Source organism: Corvus brachyrhynchos, unplaced genomic scaffold, assembly GCF_000691975.1.
Source record: "Corvus brachyrhynchos isolate BGI_N302 unplaced genomic scaffold, ASM69197v1 scaffold449, whole genome shotgun sequence".
In the NCBI taxonomy this organism is placed as follows: Eukaryota; Metazoa; Chordata; class Aves; order Passeriformes; family Corvidae; genus Corvus; species Corvus brachyrhynchos.
In genome coordinates this window covers 894,273-903,324 of record NW_008240049.1, presented here as the reverse complement: position 1 = coordinate 903,324, position 9,052 = coordinate 894,273, and positions in this window count along the sequence as shown.

The following is a 9,052-nucleotide window of genomic DNA, read 5'->3' as shown; positions in this document are numbered from 1 at the left end:
CCCGCCTGCCACAACCGGGCTGGGACAGCCCAGGATGCCATTGGCTTTCTTGGCCACCTGGGCACCCCTGGGCTCATGTCCAGCTGCTGTCACCAGCACCCCCAGGGCCTTTTCCAGCTCTCCAGCCACTTTTTCCCCAGTCTGGAGCTGCAGGGGGTTGTTGTGACCCAAGGGCAGGGCCCAGCAGTTCCCCTGGTTGTACCTCACCCCACTGGCCTCATCCCATGGATGCAGCCTGTCCAGACCCCTCTGCAGAGCCCTCCTGCCCCACAGCAGATCCACACTCCCGCCCAGCTCGGTGCTGTCAGACACTGACTGAGGGGCCCTCGATCCCCTCCTCCAGGCCTTTCATGAAGATGTTAAACAGGCCTGGCCCCAGTACTGATCCTATGGGAACCCCACTGGTGCCCAGCCCCAGCTGGACGTCCCTCCCTTCCCCACCACTCCCCGGCCCTGCCATCAGCCAGTTCTTCCCCCAGAGAACAGGGCCCTGTCCATGAGCAGCCGGTTGCTCCAGGAGAGGCTGTGGGAGAAGGTGTCAAAGGCTTTGTGAAGTGCAGTTAGACACATCCCCAGCCTTTCCCTCAGCCCTGAGCAGGTCACAGGAGGGATCAGGTCGGTCAGGCAGGACCCACCTCTCCTAAACCCAGGCTGGCTGGCCCTGATCCCCTGGTTGTCCTGTACCTGTTGCTGGTGGCACTCAAGGTGATCTGCTCCATGAGCTCCCTGGCACTGAGGGCAGGCGACAGGCCTGTAATTCCCTGGACCCTCCTTCTGACCATTGCTGTAGATTTGTGTCACATTTGCCAACCTCCAGTTAACTGGGACCTCCCCAGTTTGCCTGGACTGCTGGTAAATGATTGGAAGTGGCTCAGCGAGCTCTCTGCCAGCTCCCTCAGCACCCCTGGGTGGATCCCATCTGGCCTGATGGACCTGTGTGTGTGTCTCATCAGTGTAGCAGGTCATTAACCATTTCCCCTTGGAACCATTAACCATTTTCCCTTCTGCTCCCATCCCTGTCTTGCAGCTCAGGGGACTGGGTACCCTGAGAACAGCCAAATTTACTGTTAAAGACTGATGCAAAAAAAGGCATAAGATGTCTCAGCCTTTTTGTCATCCTTTGTCACTGTGTTTCCCCCTGCATCCAATAAAGGACGGAGATTCTCCTTAGCTCTCCTTTTGTTGCTGATGAATTTATAAAAATAATTACATTGTCAGCAGCCAGATTAAGTTCCAGTTGGGCTTTGGACCTTCTAATTTTCTTCCTGCATGACCTCACAACATCCCGGTTGTCCTCCTCAGTGTCCTAATCCTTCATCCAAGGTCATAAGCTCTCCTTTTTATCCCTGAGTTCCAGACACAGGTCTCTGTTCAGCCAGCCAGTCTTCCCCACTGTCTCAGCTTGTGGCACATAGAGTCAATCTGCTCCTGCACCTTTAGGATTTTCTCTTTGGAGAATATCCAGGATGTTCCTGTCCTCCACGATGCCCTCCCAAGAGACATTCTCAGCCAGTCCCCTAACCAGGCCAAAGTCTGCCCTCTGGTAGTCCAAGGTGCCGGTTTTGCTGCACCCTGCCTTACTTCTCTGGGAATCAAAAATGATCTTTCTGTGATCACCAAGCCCAAGTTGGCCTCCAGCTGTCCCATCACCCACCAGCCCTTCTCTGTTCCTGAGCAATAGGTCCAACAATGACCACCTTCTCTCGTCGCCTTGCTCACCAGCTGTGTCAGGAACTACTCTGCCACACACTCCAGGAGCCTTCTAGACTGTTTCCTCTCTGCTGTGTTGTATTTTCAGCAGTCGCCTGGTCAGTTGACATCCCCCAAGAGAACAAGAGAATGTGGAACTTCTCCCAGCTGCCTCTTCCTCCTGGTTGGGTGGTCTACAGAAGTCTCTCACCATGACATCTGCCTGGCTGGCCTTCCCCCTGGTTTCTGTGCATGAACCATCAACCCTTTTGTCAGCATCATCAAACTCTACACAATCAAAACACTCCCTGACACACAGGCCTTGGATCCCATGGAGAGACCAGTGGCTGAGAGCTGGGAAGTGTTTGGTTAAAACAGTAACTGAGGGATGCTGTAATTTTTCTTCTTACCTTGATCCACATATGTTCCTGTCTCTCCTGCTTGGAGGGTTGCACTGACTGTGATAACGGGAAGGTTTTATAAAACCATTGCAATTTGAGGAGCAATTATTGCATGCTGCTTGAAATTTTTCACCTGAGTCTCTTTGGTTTGAATCCAACACCCAGTGAATCTAGTAGAGTCTTTGCCTGGTCTGTAAAGACATTTGATCAGTGTTTCAGAGAGGAAAAGTAACTTTTCCCAGTATATCCAGAGTGGAATATAACTATGTGTGCTTTTAATTATCCCAAGACTTTTAAAGTTTCGTGCAATGTACCTGTTTCTGTAAGGACACTAAAAAGTCAGGTGGCATTAATGGTGAAAAATGCAGAAAAATAAAAGCAGACCCTCAATCAGGATGCCTGGAGTCACCTGCTATTCCCCTGAGGAAACAGAACTGGGAGTGAGCGTGTTGGCGGACAAACTCATTTCCTGTGGCCCCCCTTTGAAGGAAGTCCAATAATTTCAGGGTCATCAGAACTCACTTTTAAAAACTTCTGTGGTCTTTGAATACCTGTAAATCTAAAAGTACTGGGCTCTCCCTCCTTGCTCAAACAGCTGGCAACCACAGACCTCCCCCTCCTCCCCCAGCAGTTTCTGTCATGACACTAAGGAAGGAATAACAACAACTAAAAAGGATGATGGCAATTTGTTTCTTATCAGAGGAAGTCTACTTCATGACTGACTCACAGGAATAATTATCTGTCAAATTGTCTCTGTGTGTAGGGAGAGTGTGAGTTTCCTCTCCTCAGCCTGAATTCATTATGGTTCTTACCAAACTGGACATTCCTTCAAGAGGATTTCTTTGCTATTTGGTGGGTTCTTGGTGTTTAGGAAGGGAACTGGTTCTTGGAGGGAGCTTTAAAATCCCAGTATCCTGCAAGGCCCAGTGTCTTACCAAAACCTGCAGGAACAGCGTGTCCGTACTGGATTAGACCACTGGTTATTTTGCCCATGACTTTAATGGAGTCCAACTGCACATAAATAAGTGGAGGGCAAAATCTCCAAAATGCAGCTAGGCAGTTTGATCAAACTGTGACACATTTTCTTTCTAATCCATGTGAGCTGTCCATATACCCAGTAAATAACGAGGTATGTGTCTATCAGGTTTCTAAAGCTATTTTGGGAACTGGTTGAATAAACAGGAACGAAAAAAAATGCTGAGTTTTTTTTCTCCTTCTTCCATCCTTGAAAAGAGTATTTGGCAGAATTTTCCTTAAAAATGTGAAAATTTAAACAAAATTCACTCTACTCTTTGTTGTGAATATAGCTGGAAGCACTGATTATAGCCATCAAGTCATTAATATCGCAGAAAACCTACAAATGATGTACAGAGAGCCTTCACAAGAGGTGTCCATGTTCATTAAAAACATTACCTTTCTTTCTCTTTAACATTTTGGCTTGAAGATTTGTCTCCATCCTACATCAAACGACAGGGTGAAAAACAGGACCTTAACATTATCCAGCTCACTTCCACCTTTTTATCTGATTCTTCTTTAAAGAGCTCTTGAATGGGTGATCTGTTGTTTGTCATTCATCACTTGTAGCTTGCTTTTTTATTTTCTTCTAAGATAAGTCATCAAAGAGGAGTGGGGGCTAAAATGCAATTTGGAATAGCATCACAGATTGCAAGGCCAATGTTGTCTGACTTTCCACATGATTCAAGCAAGTGCTCCAAGCCTGCATTTCTCATTGCCCTGTGGTAGTAAATTACAGTAGCTGGTGATAGCAATCAGAGGTGAGGAGAATAGTCTTTCTTTCCATTGCTTTGCAGGGTGGAATCCAGAAACGTTTCCCTTGCCAAAGAAGGGCTCTCTACCAGGCTCTGTGTGTTTAAGTAAATAAAAGGAGATTCACCTTCTGAAGGTCACGTGAAATCATTCAAACTGGACATCATTCCAAGGCATTGCATGAAAAGGTGTTACAGTCACTATGCCTTACGCTGGGGCAGGAATGTGACTGACCAATCAGCCCTAGCATGACAGGAACTCCAGAGCCATGAACATTGCTGTGAGTAGCCAAACACTTCCCTCTTTATTCATCAACCATGGAGTTGTGCAAATCCGTTGAACAGGCTTTCTCATACCAGACCTGGCTAGGATGGACTCGTTCCAGGGAGTCAGTGGTGACAGGTGAAACCACCTTCGAGAGAAAACAATGTTCTAAGTTAAAGTACATCATATTTTAAAGGTGTCTGAAGTCAATCCTCAGGTGCTAATCTGATCTCTACAGTGTAGAACTGACATGAATGGGTGTTGTTTGCTCACATGGTGAAGAAATCACATAAGAAGTGTTCCCTTCTTTCCTCCAAGGATTAATTCCTCTAGGTGCAAACATGGAGGGCTTTACACTTAAACCAAATGTGAATTTGGAGGTCTGTCTTTACAATTCAGTCACTTTACTCAGGAATTTCCTTAAAGGTGCAGTGGGACTGGGAGGCACAAACTGAACCTTATGTTGGCAGTGCTCAAAAATTTATTGTAGCCACTAGCTTTGCTTCAAAGGAAGGGAAACTGTTTAGGACAGAGAGGTAAGAAAGAAAACCTGCCTCCAGGAGAAATTCTGGGGAGGTCATTAGCAAGGCAGGATGTAGCTGCCTGAGCTGGTGTCAGAGCAGGACACAGGTGGTGTTGCTTGTACACATGTGGAAAATGCAATGCTTTACAAACGTGCACATCTATATCTATCTATCTATCTATCTATCTATCTATATCTATATCTATATCTATATCTATATAATCTATCTATACCTGTATTTATATCTTATCTATATCTGTCTATGTCTCCATTGTATCTCTATCTCTATCTCTATCTCTATCTCTATCTAATCTATATCATCTATATCTATACCTATATCTATATCGATATCTATATCTATATCTATCTCCGTGCTTCTGTGTGTACTTACCACGTCAGCATGACCAATCTGTGAAGAAGCAGAAGGGGGGCTGAGATGAAGGGAAAAACATCAAAAATAGGTCTAATTATTTTCCAATTTTATTTCCCTTTGCTAGCTGCAGTTCACGGAAGGAGTATTTGCAAGCCAGCTTGTAAACATGCCAGTTTAAAGTATATGCAAACACAGCATGCCCTTTGCACGTCCCCAGAACAGCTGAGTGCACAGGTGAAAGCTTGTGTTTTGCAGATGTATCTCAGTTCTTTCTGCTCTTCTTTGTTTCAAATCCTGTCCCACTGTGGTTCAGAGAACATTTTGAGAAGTCCTCTCACCACCTTGTTTGTGGCAGCACCCTGGGAAAGCAGCACTGTCTTTTCCATCTACTGGAGGGAGAAAAGGTTGTTATCATTTAACACACATGGTAATGGGCAGGTCAGATCTTCTCCCAGTGTTTCCCCAGCAGCCAAGCTGCAGCAGTGAGGACCTGACCAGAAGTAGCCTGGTGGTGTAAAAGCCAGTAAAGCAGAGCTGGGTTACATCAGCTGGGGATCTGACCACTGTCTAGACCCTTAAAAATAACCCAAACAAACAACAGAGAGCCTGCTTGAGCCCTGATGTGCTTTTTCAGATGGCTCATATATTTATTTGACTGGATGTCCAACATGGACCACCTGCTATGTTGATAGAACAAAGAAATGAGCTTGAAGAGTGCTAAAAAACCTGAAGGAAGAGAGGGAGAAAAGCCCAGCATCTGACTGACGTCCCTGGTAAGGGGCAACCTTGCTGCATAAACAAAGGAAGCAGCCATTTTTTCTCACTTCTTATTTTCATAAAGGTCGTGTCACCAGCTGGCCTGCCAAGCTTGCTTTCCCCTGGACAAAAGAAAGACATGCTCCTTGTCAGTACCAGAGGAGCTGGAGGTAGAAGTGAGTTTGGTTCTCCACTCAGACACTCAATCGTTCGGGACATATTTTATTATTTGAATTCAAAGTGTGGAATAAGCTCAGAGTTTTTGCATTACTTGTGTGAGTTATTATTAGTAGTCCTGTTACTTATGTGAGTTTCTGTGTGAAGTGCATGCTCCTAATCTTTAGTTCTCTCTTACTGAGACAGTCATTCCCTCAGAGGTGGATAGCAACCAAGACCTTCCCTCTGGTCTGTACTGCCTACTGCTCATGGGCAGGTTTCCAGACCATGACTAAGTAACATGCTGAGAAATATACCTTGACATGCATCTTGGAGAAAATCACACATGTAGAAATAATTTCATTAGATTTTGGTTGTTCTCCCCAAATAAAATACAGCTATTAAGCAAGCTACAAAATCTGCCAGCCCAGAGGCCGCAGCACAACAGCTGAATGAGAATTTGCCAGAGTTCTGGTGAGTTAGAAGATGAGAATGTCTCCTGCATAAGCAGGGGGAAGACCTGCATAAGTCTCACACCAGAGCAGGTAAATGAGAAGAGCTACAGAGTACATGTTGAACATTTTTAGGTTTTCTGTAATCTTTATCTTCACAGAGTGCATTAGGAGTTAGAGAGAAGAAGGTGAGGTGCAGGTTCTTGTAAGTAAAGGCCAGAGATACCTTGTTATGACCTGCAGTCCCAGTGCTTCAGAAAACTTTGAGCATTCTCTGGTCACAGAAAGGAGATGTAATGATTTTAAGGTCTGTGGTTTGCTTGCGCTTTTATTTCAGAGGTGTTAGTGGAAGTCTCTTTTTGCAACTAAGGATAGAAAGCAGGTTGTCTGTTTTTATGGCAGAACATACTTTTGTCCAATGGTGCTCTTTTTTTGTGCTTTGTAATAAGCTTGCTCTCTCTGCTTCTGGAGTGCATGAATCATTGTATTTATCACTAATATATGCTGAAGTTGAACGTAGTTTCTTTATTTTCAACCATTCTCAGTCCTGCTGGAGTTATACTTGGCCTGAACTGCAGCTTGGCTTCCAAGCCTCACTCCTCATAAATGGAGAGGAACCTTAAATACAGGTCTAGGTATGAATGTTCTCCTTTGCTGTTCACCACCTCATTTTCCCTCGTGCAAAAACACCTTTGGAGCTTACTGCTGGTTTATGTCTGTGATATTTGGCTGCAATTAAGATTTTTGGAGTTTATTACTTTTTGAAGAAGAAGTGTCTTACAGCTAAGAAAAAAGAAGCCTTTCTCTACAGCACCACTACATCTTGCAGAGTGCTCTTCCAGGCACTCTTATTTGTAAAAGCCAGTCCTGAACTGGATGGATCACTGTGGGAATGAGAGAAGAGCTTAATGCCATTAAAGTTGTTTTCTCCCTGCCAAGATTCCTCTCAAAAGCTCTTGTAACTCTCAGCAGCTCTGGTGGTATCAGGCCAGGGACTGGCAAGACTGAAATTTTGGCAGTTTTATGTCATTCATGCACAATCTCTTGGTGTTTCTATCATCCGTTAGCACTTATCCTCTGATCCTGTCTGTTTTTCCACCTGGTTCTCTTTTTGTGGGATACTGGTCTCTTGTCTTGCATTCCTACCTCTCTGCAGGTTCAGTGCTGGCTGGTCCCAGGGCAGAAGTTGTAGCTGACCTGTAGTAGGTGACAGCTGAAGAAATGGGCTGACGAGAACCTCACAAAGTTGGACAAAGGGAAATGCAAACCCCCTAGCCTTGGGTGGGACAGGATGGGTGCAGAGAAAGATGCACGGGCAAGAATGATCAGCAGCTGGTCTCTCCTGGAAGGCTCAAGCTGACAGGGTATGAAGACACAGCTTTGAGGCAAAAAAATGCACTTTTGGTACTTTGGATTCCTGCCTGAATCAGGAACAGGTTGCCCAGAGAGACCATGGAATCTCCATCCTGGATTAGTCTGCCCCTGCTAGCCCTGACCATGTGTGGGGTCAGCTGAAGCCTGCCTGAGGTCCAAGCTGACCCACTCCATTGCTGGCTGAAGTACAGACAGAGCTTGCCATGGCACCACTGCTTATTTCCTCAATTTTTTAGCTCAGAGAGTTTTTCTTCCCCCAAATTTATCTCTTTAAATAAAGGAGCTTATAATATTTTCCAGTCACAAGCCTTTAACTTGCTGCTGTTTTCCTCGAGTATAAAAGCAGTGGGAGAATTGTATTTTTAAAGGAATCCCCACTTGAGTTACGGATGACATGCTTGCACGCTTGTGAAATGTGGTCGCTCAGAGTTCCTTCATTTGCTGCTGCCAGCCTTGTGGTGATCCTGCACTCATGTGGCTTCCTGGTGGCTTCCCTGAGGCTCCCTCGGGCACACACAACATTGACTGCCTTGAAGTTCATCACGGGACTGAAGTAAGAATAATTTTGCAGTCTGAGAGATGGATTCCTGCCTCCCAGAAAGGTCATTCCAGCATCCAGGTTACATCCTCTGTGCTAATCGACAGGTGAGGAAATGTAAAGGTTTCTTCACACCCTCCTCGCTGCGGATTTCTTTCAACTACAACATTTTATTTCTGTTTCTGAAGGACGGGGGGAAGATGCTGTATCTTTTGTTTCAAGGCCTTAGGGTTAGAACTTCATCTTTGGCTGTCTTTAGGTTGCTACATCAAAGTAGGCAGTAAGAAATTAAAACCACCAGGATAACATAATAAAAAAGAACAAGCCATTTAGGAAAAAAAAAAAAAAAAAATCATTATTTTGTCTTTTAGGTCCCCAGTGAGAAATACTTCTCTAGAGAAGACAGAGGGGAAGACATGAGCAGTGGGCTTCTCCTGCCCTAATTGCAAGTACAGCAGGCATGTCAAGTGTGAATTTGAGAGACAGAGGTAAGGACTGTTTTGTAAACAGGAACAGAGCTGCTGAAACAGAAGGACCATAGCTAAGGGTCATCCTGTAGCTAAATCTACCTCCAAGAAACCTTATTTGAGGAAGAGAACAAGTAGGTATAATTCTAGACCAATTATCTCCTGCTGGATGCCCTTGCTGCATTTTATATGAAGCTTGATTGTATAAATGGGTGTCACGTTTTGTAAACACTTCCAGGTCTGGGAAAAATAGGTGGAGGAATGGCTGATGTCTGGGTGTCACTCAGATGGA